Source organism: Tachypleus tridentatus, chromosome 1, assembly GCF_004210375.1.
Source record: "Tachypleus tridentatus isolate NWPU-2018 chromosome 1, ASM421037v1, whole genome shotgun sequence".
NCBI classification, from domain to species: domain Eukaryota; kingdom Metazoa; phylum Arthropoda; class Merostomata; order Xiphosura; family Limulidae; genus Tachypleus; species Tachypleus tridentatus.
The window spans coordinates 22204541-22226885 of NC_134825.1; the positions used below are offsets into that span (position 1 = coordinate 22204541).

Here is a 22345-nt window from a genome sequence, read left to right on the forward strand (position 1 = left end):
ACCATCCACTGTCAACTCTTGGGCTATTATTTGCTAACGAATAATGGAATTGACTGTAAACACAACTAAAAGGGCAAGTATGTTCCGTAACACTCTTGGGCTATTATTTGCTAACGAATAATGGAATTGACTGTAAACACAACTAAAAGGGCAAGTATGTTCCGTAACAGTATTCGAACCCGCAGACTGCGAGTCGAGTATCCTAATCACCAGGACGTGAGAGACCTCTATTTAGGTGAGTTCTGAATGATAGAAGTTTCACGAAGCAGCAATATTTTCAATAATAATAAATATTTATTTGTGCAATAGAATAATTACTATAATCATCAACTGGTTGAGACTTACTAAATCAATGGAATTACAATTCATCGAAATCGGTGTAATTTAGAGCGTGGTTTGGCTTTGTGATAGGGTTCTAGATTTCGAAGTTGGCAGGCCGGACTTGAATTCATGCAATATCACAAAGTGTTTCCACACTTGAAACTGTGGGTGCATTACAAGAGCGACAGTTAGTCCCTTAATGTGAACAGTGTTTGATAAGGGTGTTGCTGAATGACTGCCCTCTGGTCAATAGTTCAAAAGTGGGATTAAGTTAGTGGCTTTGTTATATGTACAAATTGTCATTTAATGATACAAAGTCGTTTTATGGGAAACTAATTATCAACTGGTATTCTGTTCTGGTCCATTATAAAATAAATTCTTCTAAAAGGTGTTCTCAACTGTTACAAGTGCCAGCAAGTTTGACACCACAAAGCAGTTTGGCCCAGGTGTTTCCGTTGGACAGGTTAACATCCGGTAACAGAATGCCAACATCTTTAACACTAAAACAAATGCTTCTAATATAAGGAAGGCAAAGCAGCTTCCACAAACTTAATAAAGTATTAAAAAGCTCATGACATAATTAATGTTAACTCTTTACTTCAGAAAGATAGATAAGTTACAAATTCACTCGAGCGTTCTAATCAACTCGTTTTACAGTACCACTCCGCAGTCCTATTCTATAACATCACTCAATCTGGTCCATACACAAGCTATCTATCCAAACAGTCGAGAATAAATAAAAGGCACCACTCTCGGAAACGAGGGAACGTTTATATATTGAATTATTTTTCATGGATTCCAGTATTTTTGGTAGATATGTTTTCTTCCTTAACATGTATGGTCTCGACTTTTTCATTATTAATTTTCGTCCCCAACTTGGCTCAGCTAAGCTTCGCTTACCTTCCTAACAATATTATTTATATATTACGAATCGTGGTGTCTGTCCGAGCGTCCTTCTGTCTCTCGTTTATGGCGGCCGCTTCCGGCTCTGTGTTTAGAAAGTTGCACACAAAGGCAAAGCTCAAAAATCATTCTTAATATGACGGTAGGACAGGCATGAATAATGTTGATGCGAAATTTTATTTTGCAAGAAGAATATTCTATAATAAGTTGTTAAGAATTAATCACGCTATCTTTCACAGTTAAAAAATATGGCGTAATTTAAAGAATGCAGATTTACCATGTGCTATTTCTGAGCTGCTCTAAGCATGACTGAAATGCTCAACAATTAGTTTTAGTGGTGAGGGGTGTGACGTAAAACACAATTCACCTTTTTTTTTTAAGTCCGTGAAATAATTAAAACAGAGCTAAATTAAACTTGCCCTAGCATGACCAGGTGGTTAGGGCGCTCGACTCGTAATCTGAAGGTCGAGGGTTCGAATCCCCGTCTTACCAAACATATTCGTCCTTTTTGCTGTGGGGGAGTTATAATGTGTCGGTTAGTCCACTATTCGTTGGTAAAAACAGTAGCTCAAGAGTTGGCGGTGGGTGGTGATAACTAGCTGCCTTCTCTTTAGTCTTATACTGCTAAATTAGGGACGGCTAGCACAGATAGTCCTCGTGTAACTTTACACGAAATTCACAACCAAACCATCAATTAAACTTTCCCTGTCAGTGAAAACGGGTATATTCACTCAATATTATCATTCACAAGGAATAAAAATTGTTCGAACTTCGCCAGCAAACAGAGGTTGATACCACTACTATGAATGAAATTAACAACACGTTCTTCATTCATAGTTCTTGGACTTAACATTTTTTTTCTTCTCAAAACTAGATACCACTTCCAGAGAGAATTTTTGTAGACGAAATGCGCTAATGATAAATTTTTCTCTCGGTCTCAACAATTCAGTCTCATTAAGCGTAATATTTCCCTATTGACTTACTTAATCTACAGCATTTCAAATCACAATAAACCTATAACAACTGGCAATCGTTATTCCAAAGATGCTGATTTGTAACTGTGTTACTACCGATTATAATGGTGTTGTTCTAGAACCTATTTCTAGAATAGAAAAAACTTCAGGTTATCAGCGATTGTAAACCCTCCACCCATGCACAGATGTATCACAAGATATTTAATTATAGTATTTAAACACACCTTACAATTCCACAAGACGTTTTCCAGTTTCTTGCAATACTAACGGCTACCACAGTCTTTTTTTATTTCACAAACTAGTTCACTTATTACCATAAGCCTGAAAACAGTCCTATTTTTGTATTTCAGATTAGTTCACCTGTTATCATAACCACAACTGGTAGTTATTTAAAACTTTAATACAAACTATTTTCTAACCCCACTTCTTACTTCTGCCAATTCGCTAAAAAATTTAGACAATTACGTAGACTAGATAATTTGTGCTATCAATAAAGCAGTCCAGCTTTCTGTTGACAATAGGTTTACGAAAATCATTCAGACCAGTGGAAACTTGACCGTGATGTTTGTCACCATGTTAATGAAGGATGAAGCTTTTGTATAAATCTCACATTTGCCAGCCACACCTGTGTTTGTTTTAGAATTTCGCGCAAAGCTATTCGAAGGCTATGTGCGCTAACCGTCCCTAATCTAGCAGTGTAAGACTAGAGGAAAGGCAGCTAGTCATCATTACCCACCGCCGATTTTGGGCTACTCTTTTACCAACGAATAGTGGGATTGACCGTAACATTATAACGCCCCACGGCTGAAAGGGCGAGCATGTTTGGTGCGACCAAGAGCCACACCTCATCAATACCAGTTTTAAAATAAAGAAATTAACGTGATTAAAAGTTAAGTATATTGTAAAAGAACCAAGCTGACAAATGTAAGCATGTTCCTGCAAAACCAGGATTACAGCTCGTTACAAAACATTCTAAAAGTTCAATTTTCCCATTTGCTACAATAATTAAACCGTCAACCCAATTCATTAAAAGGCAAAATTATTTACCGATTGTACTGAGGCAATCTACACTATTCCAAAGTGTGATACTTTTCATAAAATAACGCATTTAGCAGAATAACAAGTGTATTAAAATGACAAAGAATTCTAATTCTCGCTTTCCAGATTTTTTTTCCTGATGCATTCTCTCCGTCTTGGTTTATTAATTGGTCTAATTTGGTCTAATTCGAGTTGGCGAAATCAAAATCAACATAAAGAACTCAAAAAAAAAATCTCCTCGAGAGAGTAACACTCCATTTATTGTTCTAAAATTCCTTAGTTCTCCTTATAGGATACATTTGAGCATCTTGACTTATTCATGCTGTCAGGAACTTAGCAGTTTCAACAATAATACACAAAGAAAAAATCAAAACAATACTGACAATTATAGACGAGTTAGGCCTTTCAGCTGTCCAGCTAAATTAAAGAGAAAAAAATTATCTTCGCTTGTTTTCGAATATTCAAAATGCGTGCAGAAAAAAAACAAACCTTAGACGTTTATCAGAAGTATCATCTTAAAGGTTATAATAAAAAAAAAATTCTTCTGCTGTTGTCACTGGATATTTCTTCAAAAACCAAAGAAGAAACAATTTCCAATTCACAAACACAGACAAAATAAATCACCATTTCTTTCTCGATGTGCTGTATTCACCGACATGAACATTGTTTATCCACAGAAGTATATATGAAATCTATCCACACTGACTAGCACTTCCACTTCAGATCCACAAAAGTCTACAGTAAACCTCATCTGCATAACTATATTTTCAGAAAACGGCTACCAGAAACAATGCACTGAACAATCACTGAAAATTAGTTGTTGTTTTTTTTTAGCATCTGTTGTGTTCACTGCGGGGAACGAGCATCAAATTTTAGTGTTGTAAGTTTGTAAACTTAATGTTGTTCTTTTTAGTTTCTTAGAGCAAAGCCACATCTGGCTATCTGCTGAGTCCACCGAGGGGAATCGAACCCCTGATTTTAGCGTTGTAAATCCGGAGGCCCCCCGCTGTACTAGCGGGGGGCTAAATGCTGTTCTAGAAGGCTCAATCACTGAAAGAAAAACACCAACTTATATAATAAAAGAAGCAAAATCTTTGTTTGATCAGAAGAATTACAAAATAAGCAAGATCTGCAAATAATTTAACACCAAAAATTTGTAAATCAGAAAAACTTTCAGCAACACAGTTAAACAGTTAAACAAAGCAGTTAAACAAACCCCAAAATTCCTAAAAATTAAGATACGTCGTGTACAGTATACCCCGTAGTTATGTGGATCTCACATTAGCGAAACAGGTAGTGCTGTCTAACAAAAGTTCAAAGAACATGCAGATGAAACAAGATTAGTATCCAGAAAACTAGTCATTGCTGAATAGTGGTGCAATGCAGGACAAGACTGGTTTATTTAAATTTATTAGACAATGAAAGGCACTGGAAAATTCAAGAAGCTCTAAGAATATAAATAGTAGAAGGTCAGGGCTTCACAAAGAAATACTTATCTCTGACTTTCCACAAGTACCATTTATAAAATCAAGCAATTTAATAGAGATCAGAATTAGACACTAGTAAAAGTGATAGTAGCTGTTTTGGTATGCGGGTCTCTGCTTGGAATCCCTGTCTGGTTTTCTTCACGCGGAATATGCGAATTCAGGTAGTAGAAATAAAACGATTTCGAAGAAGATGAATGAACATTAGGTTTAAATATAAATGTGACAAAGAAGTGTTTCTATTGGAAATGTTTTACTTACGTTTTTGCAAAATAACAGACGAGATGAGCAAAATTTGGAACCATCTGTCAAAACGAAAAATAAAGAAACCTCCAGCAAGATGAACACAACACCAAATCAACCAATGACGAAGCAGCAAACCAGAGAGTTCTCTTCTACAACCGCGTTCTATAGCACTATATAAAACGATATTCTGTTTATGCAAAATCGTAGTGCAGGCGACAACAAACAACACAAAAAAATCTCTCCGGTTTAACTCTTCGGGACTTTTCTTTACTGATAAAGGTGGTAAGTCGTAAAGAACCATTCAGCACCAAACATCGCTAAATACTTTAATTAACTCACACAGCGGACACAAAATCGATCAATAAAGTAGTGCGGGGCGAAGAGAAATACAAAATTCTGACCATTCCTGGGTTTAAACCACGATACGTACCTAGACGAGTACGATTAAAAATAGGAACTAAACGGTAGATAATAAATCGAAATGCTTGGTAAGCAAGTGGTTTTCACAAACCAATTGCACGAAATACCAGTAGCTTCCCAGATTCATGTAAAGACAGGACACCTCAGACTTGAATAAGAGCTCGAAAAGGAAACCTAAACGTAGTCACCAATAAATATAAAGCGCGAATAGTTCATACAAAAAAAGCCTTCTTCAAACAGATTGTGTCACGGCTCCAAATGGCTGTGTACGGTTTTTGTAGCAAGGAGACGCGAACCACAAATCCTCCTTTTGATGGTTCTGGCACTCTCGCCACCGAGTTACGTTGGATCCGTATTGCAATGTGAAATATGATGTTTGATGTTTTTTTCATAATGTGTGATACTAAGTATCCTTTCTTCTACAAGAAGCTTTGATAGTTGTGCTACCACTTACCAACTTCGCAGTGCAGTCTTGCAAACCAAATTGACCAATCAACTGATAGGAGTGGTGCTGCTCCGAATCACTACAACACAGATAAGCATCAAACACTCTAATTAAAATAGAAGTCGATAACAACGCCGCATAATATTAATACTTTGTTTTTGTCTCCAATAATTCCGTCAAAACTGATTATTTTATTAGAAACTTTATTTTGATATTCGCACAAAGCTATACGAGAACTATTTGCCCTAGCCATCACAAAGTCGCTACTTTTACTAACGAATAACTGGATTGATCGTAACATTATAAAACCCTTACGACTGAAAGGGCGAGCATATTTGATGAGAGGGGTGTTTCGATCCCACAACCCTCAGATTACGAGTACGCGTCCTAACTACCTAGCCCCCGCTAGTACAGCGGTATGTCTATGGATTTAGCTAAAATCAAAGGTTCGATTCCTCTCGGTGGGTTCAGCAGATAGCCCGATGTGGCTTTGCTATAAGAAAAACACACACACACCTAACTACCTAGCCATGTTGGACGATCGATTGAAAGCAATGATTTGATCGTCTAGCACTAAATGTCAGCAGTTTGGTTGTTACAATTAGAAATAAAAAGAGAATTTTGTTTAAACACCAATAATTTGAATGCTGTTGAAAGATTTAGATGGCCAACTGAGTCTGGTGTTAACATTTTATAAGGATACAGATTTTTATATAATAATTTGTTTCTAATCGTTTGGTTTGAATTTCGCGCAAAGATACGCGAGGGCTATCTGCTCTAGCTGTCCCTAATTTAGCAGTGTAAGACTACAGGAAAGCCAGCCAATCATCACCACCTACTGCCAACTCTTGGGGCACTCTTTTTCCCAACGAATAGTGGGATTGATCGTAACATAATAACGCCCCCACGATTTAAAAGAAAATCATGTTTAGTGTGACGGGGATTCGAACCCGCAACTCTCAGATTAAGAGTCGAGTGCCCTAACCTTCCTGGCTTTGCCACGCCACAATTAAGAAGAACGTGGAGGAAAACACGTGCAGTTTTCTTGATTTTTTTTATTACTGTATGAAATTACTTTATGGTTTAAAAACAAGACAGTTTTATTTGTCTCATTATAAAATAATTTAACTGTTTTGTACTTTCTATAACGAACTTCTCAGCAACAAATTGAGTTATTGTTATTAATTTCCATACAGATTAGTTGCCCATATCTTGCCATATATCTCTCACCTCTCTTCGTACATTTCAACATCCTATAAAGAGAAAGATCTTTGGTCGTCATGACAACCCGATAAGTATAACGCCCTAAGGACTATCCTTTCGCGGACAGTTTCGATTTAAAAGCTGTTGCAAGATTTCAAGGGCGTCTGGATATAGTATTACTGAAGCCACGAATAACGTCAGAATGTGATTTATTAAAACTAATAGTGTTTGTACAATAGTTGAGACTACCTTGAAAGTCCATTTCACAAACATTACTAAGAAACAAAATTCTCCCTGACCTTTATATATCCTTTTTTTATGTTTAACTTGTATTCAAATTACGTTATTTTTTTTAAATCTGGATTGAACTTGGCCGAAGTTACAGCTACGAGGAAACTCAATATTTTTTATGTTGTTCAAAATAATTAATTAATCTAATAAGCATTTCTGATAACTTATTTTTTAAATTTGTTTGGTTTGAATTTCGCGCAGAGCTACACGAGGGCTATCTGCGCTAACGGTTCCTAATTTAGCAGTGTAAGACTAGAGGGAAGGCAGCTAGCCATCTTGGGCTACTCTTTTACCAACGAATAGTGGGATCGACCGTCACATTATAATTCCTCCATGGTTAAAAGGGCGAGCATGTTTGGCGTGACGGGGGATTCGAAGCCATGACTCTCGGATTACTAGTCGAGTGCCTTAACCACCTGGCCATGCTGGGCCTACATTTTTTAATAATTAGTGCTAATTACTAATTGTGGACAGATAGGATTGAGGGCTATCGATGACAAGGTTATAAGTCGACCACGACTCGTTTCTTATCAAATAAAGTAACCAATCATACAGTATAGATGTATGATTTTGTTCATACTTCCTAAATGAACTACATGAGCTGCGCATGATGCAAAATGTCCAAACCCCTAAAATAGTACTTACAAATCATAATACATCTCGGCATAAGTTTGTGTTCATTTAAGAACAAAACTATGAAAGCACTTAATAATAACTGTTCCGGTTGAAAGTTAATCTACATAGGAAAACTATCAAAAGACGAAACTAGAAAATATGTCAAGCGTTGTTCATATATATGTATATTTAATACATTAGTTTGACGTCAAGCACAAAGCTACACAGTGGGCTATTTGTGCTATGCCTGTCATGGGTATCGAGACAGGTTTCTAGCAGTGTAGAGCTGTGGACATTCAGCTGTGTTACTGTGGGGGTGGGAGGTGAGAGAATCGCTTTCATATTGTGGTATTTTCTTCAACGGTTTGTAATTTAAGCACAGTGGGCTATCTTCCCGACACAGAAGATCTAGATCTGAATTTTAACACTGGGACACCGTAGGCGGTTCAGTGACTACACGCATGATTAAACCTGTACAAGCGGATTATCACAGGTTAACGCACTATACGAAAAAGTGGTTAAATAATATTATAAGAACAAAAGCAGAGTATACAACGTTACACTACCGAATAAACTGGACACTTATTCATGGTATACTTGTGTTATTGTTTCATTTGTAAATATTTTTCAGTCACAGATTTGAGAAAACATACAAAAGGAAATCACTTTAGATGGTAACCTCATATACGTTTCACTTTTACATTCGAAACTTGTCTAACTACAGACACATACAGCTGCAGGTAAACCATCTAAACTTGTAGATACAACTACAGAACCTTCCAACTTTTACGTAGCAAGCGCCACCTACGTAAGGGTAATACGAGGGGATTATCTTCCAAACATTTTTTAGTACAAATCTACACAGAAACAAGGCTCACATTTCTTTCATTTGTCACCGAATTGGTCACATTTAAACTAAAGGTTGAACAAAACTTTTTTGGCAGACGTTTCCATTTCCACCCCACCCCATCTTACGAACAATAGAAAGTTTTGAAACCGCTGTTGGTGGGACAACATTTATTACTGAGACGAAACCGAAATACATCTATTATTCTACAAGTTGCTATTTGAAAACTTCATTAATAAATTTTTCTTTCAGACACGATAAGCGTTTTAGTAAATGATCATTGTTACAAGGATATAAAGTTGCTAAATCAGAGAACTGGTATTTTTATACGAGTATCAATATGTTGACATTGGAATTGCTTGATGCTAGTGTTCTTTTGGCACTGTGTTTTAACAGACGTGTGTTACATCATTTGTCTAACATTGAACTTGGAAAGCAGAATGAACTGATAGGCGAAGGAGCTGCCGGATGACTAGAATGATATATAAATGTATAGGCTTTACAGATTGAGAAATATAAATAAAGAACATCAGAGCAACCAAGTGACTGAAATAAGAAAACTTATTTTCGGGTAGACTACGAAATTCCGTCAAGTTATGGCCCTCATTGTACAAGATCAAAGTTATAAAGAAAATGCTTATTGTGTTTACGATTAGCTGATCTTATTCTAAACTGCACCGGTCGAAAAACTCACTTCAACAGTCATACTCTTGTCAAACTGCACCGGTCCCATGTAGAAAAACTCACTTCAACAGTCATACTATTGTCAAACTGCACCGGTCCCATGTAGAAAAACTCACTTCAACAGTCATACTCTTCTCAACGAATAGTGAAATCGATCGCCACATTATATCGCATTATGGCTGAAAGGGCGAGCATGATTAGTGTGACGGTGATTCGAACCAGCGACCCCCCCAAGATAGCGCGTCCAATGTCTCTAACTACCTGGCCATGCCAGGCTACCCCCCACCTTTTCACCGTCACTACAAAAACTAACATTTGTTATGCAAGACATTGTAGATAACCTAATCCCAGGAGCTTAAAAAAGCAACCAGAACATAGAATCAAACTGTACAAACCATGACACGGCGTTTGTTGAGCAGTGCTTTATCGCAAGTTTGATGGTCTGAATATCTGACAGCTTTGTTTCATTTATGTGACCAAATACGGTTTACACATCTAAATGAGTTCAAGACCCGGACAACAGAAACGTGCGTTAAAGTATATTACTTGTATTACGAGTCTCAAATGTTTCTAAATCGCAACCTACGCTTGAGGAAACAGGCGATTTTTTTAGATCAATGTTCCACTAGGGAAAGGGGTATAAGAGAACTTACTGACATAATCTGTTTTGGTAAAATCTAGCAGTGCTCTGATACTTTGATTCCTCAAATAGATTTTAGAATCAGATTGTTTATATACAATTTTGAAATAAGTAGCATGTCTCCATCACGGTTATTATTGTTAACTCCAAATCTGGCGCCCTTTAAATCTCAAACAAGCAGTGGGGTGAAGAAAAACGGACCTTTCTGATCATCAATTTCAACCTAAACCACCGCTACGCGATGTTGTTGTAGTAAGACAGGTTCATACTTTACTATATATGACTGCATAATCCATCCCCGAAACCATCAGTGGGTTTTTTAACGACAGTTTGGTTGTCCCTGACTTACATTACTGATCACAAACTCGTATCAATGAGACTTAAATTTATGAAAATTCAATTTTGAAAAATCAGATTCGAACATACCACAGAAGAAAGTTTGTTTGTTTTGAATTTCGCGCAAAGCTACACGAGGGCTATCTGCGCTAGCCGTCCCTAATTTAGCAGTGTAAGACTAGAGGAAAAGCAGCTAGTCATCACCACCCACCGCCAACTCTTGGGCTACTCTTTTACCAACGTTACATTATAATACCCCCACGGCTGAATAGGGCGAGCATATTTCGTGCGACCGGGATTTGAACCCCCGACCCTCAAATTACGAGTCGAACGCTTTAACACACTTGGCCATGCCGGGCCAGTATGAAGTGGATTGACAATAGTTTATTGACAGCTGGTGGTTACTCAAATAAAGAACTGATTATACTAGAATAACAGTATCTGACGTCCGTTGACAGAAATAAGGTCAAATACAACGATTGGAGAAATAAGTAAAATTCCAAAGAATAAAAAAGTCATGATTGAGCATTATACTAAAATATGATTTTGATTTAAGTTTCGAGGAAACGTGATAGTAAAAAGATTATCTGAATCTTGGATCAGCCGTCAGTCACGAATAAACTTCAGAAAAGTCATTACAAACTAACTCCTAAATATCTCCCTAGTTTGAGCAAAACCGATCCTTGTTGCACAAACTTTTATTGAATTGTTTGACAGTTGTGTGTAAATATTATTACGTTTTTTTATTACCTTTATCTCTGTCCATAATCTTGACAGAGAAGTCAACAACATTTAAGCTTTCTGCCCGTGGGGTTTCAAACTTCAACAAGCAAAAAAATATTTGGTAAACTATGTATAAAATGCTGTCTACTTTTCACTTCGTATTAAGGTGGGCAAATAACCTTAAAACAATGTTTCATTAGTAAATAATATAGGAAAATATAATACATAAAAATGGTGAAGGCTTGAAATTGAAGGTAACAACACTCGTGTGTCTTGTCATCACATACAGAGTAAAGTATAATTAAAAAACAGGAAAATAGTGAAGAGTTGGAGCTCGTATGAGCCATCAAGTAACAACACCCATATGTCTCATTGTTAGATACAGAATATATATTATACAAAATAGTGAAGAGTTGGAGCTCGTATAAGCCATCAAGTAACAACACCCATATGTCTCATTGTTAGATACAGAATATATATTATACAAAATAGTGAAGCGTTGGAGCTCGTATAAGCCATCAAGTAACAACACCCATATGTCTCATTGTTAGATATAGAATATATATTATACAAAATAGTGAAGAGTTGGAGCTCGTATAAGCCATCAAGTAACAACACCCATATGTCTCATTGTTAGATATAGAATATATATTATACAAAATAGTGAAGCGTTGGAGCTCGTATAAGCCATCAAGTAACAACACCCATATGTCTCATTGTTAGATACAGAATATATATTATACAAAATAGTGAAGAGTTGGAGCTCGTATAAGCCATCAGGTAACAACACCCATATGTCTCATTGTTAGATATAGAATATATATTATACAAAATAGTGAAGCGTTGGAGCTCGTATAAGCCATCAGGTAACAACACCCATATGTCTCATTGTTAGATATAGAATATATATTATACAAAATAGTGAAGAGTTGGAGCTCGTATAAGCCATCAGGTAATAACACCCATATGTCTCATTGTTAGATATAGAATATATATTATACAAAATAGTGAAGCGTTGGAGCTCGTATAAGCCATCAAGTAACAACACCCATATGTCTCATTGTTAGATATAGAATATATATTATACAAAATAGTGAAGAGTTGGAGCTCGTATAAGCCATCAGGTAACAGCACCCATATGTCTCATTGTTAGATATAGAATATATATTATACAAAATAGTGAAGCGTTGGAGCTCGTATAAGCCATCAAGTAACAACACCCATATGTCTCATTGTTAGATATAGAATATATATTATACAAAATAGTGAAGCGTTGGAGCTTGTATAAGCCATCAAGTAACAACACCCATATGTCTCATTGTTAGATATAGAATATATATTATACAAAATAGTGAAGCGTTGGAGCTCGTATAAGCCATCAAGTAACAACACCCATATGTCTCACTGTTAGATATAGAATATATATTATACAAAATAGTGAAGAGTTGGAGCTCGTATAAGCCATCAGGTAACAGCACCCATATGTCTCATTGTTAGATATAGAATATATATTATACAAAATAGTGAAGCGTTGGAGCTCGTATAAGCCATCAAGTAACAACACCCATATGTCTCATTGTTAGATACAGAATATATATTATACAAAATAGTGAAGCGTTGGAGCTCGTATAAGCCATCAAGTAACAACACCCATATGTCTCATTGTTAGATATAGAATATATATTATACAAAATAGTGAAGCGTTGGAGCTCGTATAAGCCATCAAGTAACAACACCCATATGTCTCATTGTTAGACATAGAATATATATTATACAAAATAGTGAAGAGTTGGAGCTCGTATAAGCCATCAAGTAACAACACCCATATGTCTCATTGTTAGATATAGAATATATATTATACAAAAATAGTGAAGCGTTGGAGCTCGTATAAGCCATCAAGTAACAACACCCATATGTCTCATTGTTAGATATAGAATATATATTATACAAAATAGTGAAGCGTTGGAGCTCGTATAAGCCATCAAGTAACAACACCCATATGTCTCATTGTTAGATATAGAATATATATTATACAAAATAGTGAAGCGTTGGAACTCGTATAAGCCATCAAGTAACAACACCCATATGTCTCATTGTTAGATATAGAATATATATTATACAAAATAGTGAAGAGTTGGAGCTCGTATAAGCCATCAAGTAACAACACCCATATGCCCCATTTTTAGATATAGAATATATATTATATAAAATAGTGAAGAGTTGGAGCTCGTATAAGCCATCAGGTAACAACACCCATATGTCTCATTGTTAGATATAGAATATATATTATACAAAATAGTGAAAAGTTGGAGCTCGTATAAGCCAGCAAGTAACAAATCCCACATGATGGCGACATTTAAGTTTTGCACACGGCCAGCTTTAGTCGGTACAGCTGAGTTGATAGTAAAATTTGTCACGTGACGAAGCTTTGTACGAAATAGTTGTGTGGTTGAATCTTAAACATTTGCTTTCACTTTATTACCATTTTACCAGTAAACGTTTACGAGTGTCGCTTCCACCTGGTTGTAGTATAAGTGAAAAATAGTCACCTTTTGTTAGTATATCCGCTTAAATGAAAAATATTTAGAAAATGATATGGAAGGTATGGTGGTGCAAAATTTGTGAATTATTGTTGAGAAATGAGTTGTTTGTTTGCTTGTCCAGTACAATCTTATGTTTATAAACATCTTGTTAGGTTTGCTGCTGTTAAGCACACCGCTGCATGATGGGACATCTACGCATTACCCATCCCTTGTGTAAAAACTCAATTTTTAGTTTTTTAGTGTTGTAAGCCTGCAGACTAAGCTCTTCCCTTACCCTAAGCGGCTGAACGTTATCTTTAAAAACTAATTTCAGTATGTTCATTGGTATTTATAAAAATTACTAATCATGGAAACTGTGTTTACAGCCAATAATGAATGCGTTTTTACTCATGGGAACTGTGCTAGCAACCAATAACGAATGAGTTTACTACACGGTAATAACAACTAATATTTACTTTTCTAACATAAAGACTTGATGACAAAAATTAATACACATACGTCCTGTTAACGCCCCATTAACAATGTTGAATGCATATGTTTTAGCTATAAATAAAACTTTATATTAGTTACCTGCAGTCCCGGTAAATATGCTCTTATGAAATAGTAAGAAATAAAACTAAGTCAAAATGCTTTCTAGTAAAAATGTTCGTGATAAATTTTACTGGAGTATCAAGGTTTTCAGTGAACTACCTGATAAAGAAAAATAAATTGTATCCCATAATGTTTGTGGTTATAAAGAATTAAGTTCATAAATAAAAATTCGATACCTGCGATGGGCACAGTGTCGATATTCCAGTGTTTTCAAGTGTGTTTGTTTTTTGTATTTAAAACAAACAAAGGAACTGAGCATATTCCAAGTAAACTACGTGATATTATTAAGTATAATAAACATCTCTGACATTCAAAATGTATGATCCGTGATGATACACGGATATGCGCCTATGACAACACGAATCACACGGTAGATTTAAAGATCTCGTAAATTCAAAATTGTTTATGGTACTTCTAACCGTTGTGTGCAGATAGCCTAATTGCTTTGCGCCATAAAACGCCAAACTCACCCTAACCGTTGTACTATCCTTAAACCGCTCTTTGACTTTTGAAATATTAAACGTTTACAATTGTCTGCCGTATCCTGAACCTATTTATATTTACTGTTATATGCTGCGTTTAGATATAATTTTCGTTTGCATTTCTACCCCTTTGTGGAGTTGATTTATATTTACAAGTGCATGATGTGTTTGAAACTAATTTATGTTTACAGCGTTTATGACTGATTTACGTTTATAGTTTGTACTGTTTTTAGACCTTTTGTATGTTTGCGCTGTTCTACTCAGATTGGAATTTTTCCGCGTCTAATATGTTCAGAATTTCAGCATTTCGACTATTATAATCATCTGATAGTTTGATATACAGTATGTAATTGTTGTCGAGCGTTAAGAAAATATTACCTGTTGGGTTATATATTCTAATGACTGATAAATTGTATATATTTCTAACTTACACAGATTATCCGATATTACTGTTGATAAATTAGAATGTTTTTATGGCAGATAAGTTGGCACATGCCACGGTTATGACTTTAGTGCGCCTGAACTAAGGCGCTCATCCTACCCGGAAAGTCATACTAACAAGTATATTACATCAGATATTACATTACCTCGTTTATATAATGTAAACTATGACGTCAGCTACAGCTCATATTCGTAACCTGATGAACTGATGTATTGCTTTTCTTTTGAAAACGTTCCACTGCTTCTTACCCAGAGAGACACTGTGTAAAACGTATTGCATTAACATTTGTGATCCATCTCATAATAAAACAATTTTAGTATTGCAGAGTAACAGAAGAGGGCGCCCTAAACGTTTTCTAACCAAGTCTGTTAAAGTCTGTATGTAAAAACGGCTGGTATGGATAGAGAAAACTGTTGAGCAGCGAACAACGTTTCGACCTTCTTTCTCTACAAGTGGGTTTTCTCATCATCACGAAGTCTGTTAAAGTGTTTAATTTATAACTTAAACCCTTGTCACGTAAACATGCACACGTGAATTCAGATTAATTTCTGGCCTTATAAATATTATTATTACAGTATTATGTTTGTTTGGAATTATATTTTAAGTTACACATAATGGTCTGTCTGTGTTTTACCCACATCAAACTTTCATTCTCTTACCTGTCTTTCAAAAATATTTATTCAACAATAAACAATGATATATTATTGGCCTTATAAAGGGGGAAAAGAGCTTGACTGTATATTGTACTTACATCTTATCAAGACAAGCAAGCACTTAGAACAACTTATTGTTGGTATTTCTTACCTATGAATACAGTCTAGTGTGCGCGACATTTGTTAATATGATTGTTATGAATGACGACATTAACAATGATATTTTGTTGGGATGATTATTGTTCGTAATTAGGCGTCAACAATGGACTTTCTATATAAAGTTATACTATGTTGAGTTATACGTAATTTTCTGTAAACTAGAATTATCATCCTCGCTATGCTTTGTTAAGTTGACTTTCACATCCGGCTCATTGAACTAAAAGGGAACATTCCCTATCCCGATATCGTACTTTATATTGAACTAAAGGGAGCATTCCCTGTCCCGATATCATACTTTATATTGAACTAAAAGGGAGCATTCCCTGTCCCGATATCATACTTTATATTGAACTAAAAGGGAGCATTCCCTATCCCGATATCGTACTTTATATTGAACTAAAAGGGAACATTCCCTGTCCCGATATCATACTTTATACTGAACTAAAAGGGACAATTCCCTATCCCGATATCATACTTTATATTGATTCTTGTTCCTCTAATGGCTTACCTATACGTGATTTATTATTATTACTTAGCATGCTTCAGGTGATACATCATATTTGCTGATTCTTTCATTTTGGTATAGCTTTAACAATCATAGGAATTATCTGACGTGCATTTATAGGATATAATAATGGTGAGAGATAAACCCACAAGATTCACAGTAAAACGAAAGAGTTTTAAATTCTGCATGTATCTCTATCAACATGTATAATTCTAAGGCCACCGTAGAGCGGACAATACTGGCCATTTTGAGAAGATGAATGAAATAAATATTGGTCCATTCTCATGCACAGTCACGCCCCCTTAACAAGTGTATTACACTGTTTTCCTTCTTACAAAAACACAATTCCTCAAAGAAAACGTGATTCCTATACTCTACACATACATATAAATCCCTATAAAAACCACGCGAAAAGTGTTCCTCTTTTCCACCTTTCTGTGATGATTTCTAATTTGTCACGTACACCTCAAGTATACGAAGTGGTTATTCCTTTACATCCACATCAACTACACAAAGTAGTGATTTCCAATCCTTTACACTCACCTCAACTACACGAAGTGGTGATTTCTAATCCTTTACACTCACCTCAACTACACGAAGTAGTGATTTCCAATCCTTTACACCCACCTCAACTACACGAAGTGGTGATTTCTAATCCTTTACACCCACCTCAACTACACGAAGTGGTGATTTCTAATCCTTTACACTCACCTCAACTACACGAAGTAGTGATTTCCAATCCTTTACACCCACCTCAACTACACGAAGTGGTGATTTCTAATCCTTTACACCCACCTCAACTACACGAAGTGGTGATTTCTAATCCTTTACACCCACCTCAACTACACGAAGTGGTGATTTCCAATCCTTTACACCCACCTCAACTACACGAAGTGGTGATTTCTAATCCTTTACACCCACCTCAACTACACGAAGTGGTGATTTCCAATCCTTTACACCCACCTCAACTACACGAAGTGGTGATTTCCAATCCTTTACACCCACCTCAACTACACGAAGTGGTGATTTCTAATCCTTTACACCCACCTCAACTACACTAAGTGGTGATTTATAATTCTTTACACCCACATCAACTACACTAAGTGGTGATTTATAATCCTTTATACCCACCTCAACTACACGAAGTGGTGATTTATAATCCTTTATACCCACCTCAACTACACGAAGTGGTGATTTCTAATCCTTTACACCTACCTCAACTACACGAAGTGGTGATTTCCAATCCTTTACACCCACCTCAACTACACACGAAGTGGTGATTTCCAATCCTTTACACCCACCTCAACTACACGAAGTGGTGATTTCTAATCCTTTACACCCACCTCAACTACACGAAGTGGTGATTTATAATTCTTTACACCCACCTCAACTACACGAAGTGGTGATTTCTAATCCTTTACACCCACCTCAACTACACGAAGTGGTGATTTATAATTCTTTACACCCACATCAACTACACTAAGTGGTGATTTATAATCCTTTATACCCACCTCAACTACACGAAGTGGTGATTTATAATCCTTTATACCCACCTCAACTACACGAAGTGGTGATTTCTAATCCTTTACACCCACATCAACTACACTAAGTGGTGATTTATAATCCTTTATACCCACCTCAACTACACGAAGTGGTGATTTCCAATCCTTTACACCCACCTCAACTACACGAAGTGGTGATTTCTAATCCTTTACACCCACCTCAACTACACGAAGTGGTGATTTCTAATCCTTTACACCCACCTCAACTACACGAAGTGGTGATTTATAATTCTTTACACCCACCTCAACTACACGAAGTGGTGATTTATAATCCTTTATACCCACCTCAACTACACGAAGTGGTGATTTCCAATCCTTTATACCCACCTCAAGTATACGAAGTGGTGATTCCTTTACACCCACCTCAACTACACGAAGTGGTGATTTCTAATCCTTTACACCCACCTCAACTACACGAAGTGGTGATTTCTAATCCTTACACCCACCTCAACTACACGAAGTGGTGATTTCTAATCCTTTATACCCACCTCAACTACACGAAGTGGTGATTTCTAATCCTTTACACCCACTTCAACTACACAAAGTGGTGATTTCTAATCCTTTATACCCACCTCAACTACACAAAGTGGTGATTTCTAATCCTTTATACCCACCTGAACTACACGAAGTGGTGATTTCTAATCCTTTACACCCACCTGAACTACACGAAGTGGTGATTTCTAATCCTTTATACCCACCTCAACTACACGAAGTGGTGATTTCTAATCCTTTACATCCAACTCAATTCTTAAGCTTGTGAAGTGGAATTAAAAGAGTTTCGTAACACTTAGTGTTGACTAAATGATTTTGCTAAATAGATTACCAATTGTACTATAAACTGCAATGACTGAACTTTGGGTCACGTAACTATGATATTTCATGCAGAAATCAGATACTATAACCACAGTTTCAGTGAACGTACTTTTCATAATTTTCTAGGGAAAAAAGGAAATGCTGCAATATTGACCTCTTGAACTCAATTTATTTCCAGATTGCACCAAGAACACTTCTCGTGCGTGTTGGGAATCATAATTTCACTTTTCTCTACTTATTCCACATTTGCACATGCAACAAGAATTCTAATACCAAACGAGACCTAAATCCAATGATATAATTTGTGTACTGTCAAATCATTTAGCATACAAGGTGGTAGCAACCGAAGTTACATTATGCATAAAACAAAGCAAATAGTAATGTGTTATAAGATACGGAACATATATATTAAATAGAATCATGCAACTCACTCACTCAACGCCTATAAGAAAAATAGGACACTTACTCATTTTATCATATGCCACCCCCGCCAGTGGCACAGCGGTTTGTCTGTGGGCAGAGCACAGATAGACCTTTGCGTTGTTTTTTGCACGATTCTAGTTTGTGTGTACACGCTCACACGTGTTTCTCTACAGAGGAAAACACTTTAGCTACATATTTTTTTCAAAAGTTCCAAACCGTAAGTTTATATTGCGCAGTAAATTGAAATTACATATTTTAAGAATATAATTCAAGTTATATGATGATTATACTTCACATGAAAATACTGACATGTTATGTTTGTTTACAGACAGTTGCATCATTTCGAAGTAAGCAAAACTTATTCATTATTTTTGAAGTGTTTTTAAGTTTACCCCATTGATAGCCGTTAAGGTGTTTTATCTAATATAACTATAAATGTTCCAAATGTTAGGTGAAGTTGCTACGTCGTAATTAGTAGTATGTAGATAAGTAATGGATTACACACACCTTTACTGGGTATAAAAATGTTCTTCTCAATGAAAAATAACTGGTACTATCACAGGTTCTCTATGGGTATTTGTATGTGAAACCAAGCGGATACAGATTGGTCTTCAAGTAAAAAGAAAATCTTGATTAGACTACTTATGTCGTAGCTGGAACACGTTAAACCGTTAATTTTGATTATAACAGTCGCATCTTAACAGCCATACTTGCTACCATTGTCAGTGATTATCCCATACAAATAATATCTGTAACAGAAACAAAAACTCTCTCTTACGGTGTCGTGTTAGTAGTCGCAACATTAGTCTTACAAATCTGACGTTCACTTTTCTAATGATTCTGTCTATTTATACCCTATTGCTTTCTGGGTGAATTGTCTTTAAAAGATTCAATGGAAGTTTTATTTTACTCTTTGCTTTGCCTCGAAAACAATATGTTTCCAAATATATTTCCAAAGAGTATATTTCATAATACGAACATACAAACCATTAGTGAAAAAATTCCATTTTATATATATATAGAGCAAGACAAATAATGCCGAAAAAAAACAACACTCCATGATGGCTTACCTATACACGATTTCCCTCTTATGGCATCGTCAGAATGATGTACCATCTTTTCTGATTCACTGGTTTACGCTAGCTTTATATTCATACAGATCATGTAAAGTGCACTAACAGGACATAAGAATAATGTTAGATAAGTCAGATGTGCAATAGATCGAAATAGAGATTTTGTTACTATGTAGACATTTGTAAAAACCAAAACCATATATCAAACGAACAATGTTTTCCTTAGAGTATTTCTGGAAGAATAAAAACAAACCTTGGTCTATTCTCACACACGAACATGAAACAATACGGCAATAGTCACTAGACAGCTACTTTGAAAATACCACTCAGCGAGAGAGATCAAACTTTTCTATGTGATGGTAACAATATTTTAAGAAACTATCTTACATGTAAATGGTGTTTAAAAATACACGTATTCATACAGACACGTGTAAATGTTAAAATAACTAATTTTGTGCGCTTGTGACAAACATTTTGACAGACAAAAAAATTTTGCGCGTGTGTGTATTTAAAAATAATTTTGTATTTATAAACCAAAAACTGTCAGAGGCAAAAAAAACAGTTCCACATCTTTGTATTTATAACAAAATAATCTGTATCAAATATGAAAGTTCTAAAGAGAATACACCGTGTGTGACGGCGATATTTTTAGAAAATACTTAAGTATTTAGCGTTTTAATTAACGACTCATTCGAAGATAATATAACAATTTTTAAATAAGTACAAAATAAAATAATTAATTAAAAACAAAGCTAGGGAAGAATGGGTAAGAGTTTAACAGTGTTGGAAGGAAAGTTACAAGTTATTTGTAAAAAATACCACGTTTCATCATAAGCTCGACAGAAATGGAAATTAGACAATGCAGTTAAACATAATGTTTGTGACTATACACTCGTTTAAATACAAAACATATCGGAACGTTTTACTAAAATCTATTACTAAGAAAGTTTTCATATTCGCAAATGAAAACAAAACGCAATAAAACTGCCTAATTAATGTACTAATAACGTAACTGTAACTGTTTACAATGTAAAACAAACTTATTTAAAAAATAACATGACCGACTTAAGTTACTCAAACTAAGCCTGGAATGATTAGCATACAACAGTTTTTCCATTTCTTCAAGTTATGTTGTTTCTTACTTTAGCTATAATTCTTTTTATCTATATTTTCCTGTATAAAGCCCCCCGCTAGTACAACGGTATGTCTCCGGATTTACAACGCTAAAATCAGGGGTTCGATTCCCCTCGGTGGGCTGAGCAGATACCCTTTGTGGCTTTGCTAAAAGAAAACACACGCACACACACTCCTGTATAAAATTACTGTACTCATAACTAAACACAAACTGTTCTTATTTCAAACAAAAATAATTACTACAAAAAAGTATTAATGCATTAATCCTAACATAAACACATCTTACATGAAACTTGGTTACAAAATTAGCATAATCTCATTGTATTTTAATATGCTTATGAAGTTACTTTTGATGTCCAATAATTTAGTTTCTGAAAAAATGCCAAAATACACACAAATTAGCAAAAAAAAAAGGTTTATCTTTTGTTCGTCAATGTGATTAACAAATGATTCATATTTGAAGTCAACGTTCAACAGTTTCTTTGTTATAATTTCTCATTGAGCTTGAAATGAAAGCCGGGATTGCACTAGCATTTATAAAGGTATAGGCGCCTGCAATGCGTGCTTTACCGCACAATGTTATTGTTATACAGTAAAGTATACATCACAGGGAGAAGCTACATTTACCAGTAGGCGAACTAGAGTTATCTACAGGTTCAATAGTTTCCTATATATTTTCTTTTAATACAAATGTTTGACAAAAAAAAAAAAGAACGGCTTTTTATTCTACTTTGTATAACCAAACAGTTAATTGGAATTATACTTCGAATGTACATACTTTAATTTTGATCTGGT

At 35.5% G+C, this 22345-nt stretch overlaps 2 protein-coding genes across 9 annotated transcripts in view; one reads left to right on the forward strand and one right to left on the reverse strand.

Annotated features, from left to right (window-relative positions):
- Window positions 1–22345, forward strand: part of LOC143244401 (uncharacterized) — an 85319-nt gene that overhangs the window by 52986 nt on the left and 9988 nt on the right. The window lies entirely within an intron of this gene.
- The window catches only part of LOC143244389 (potassium voltage-gated channel protein Shaker-like), a 254174-nt gene that overhangs the window by 18887 nt on the left and 212942 nt on the right, over window positions 1–22345 (reverse strand). The gene's annotated exons all lie outside the window — the stretch shown is intronic.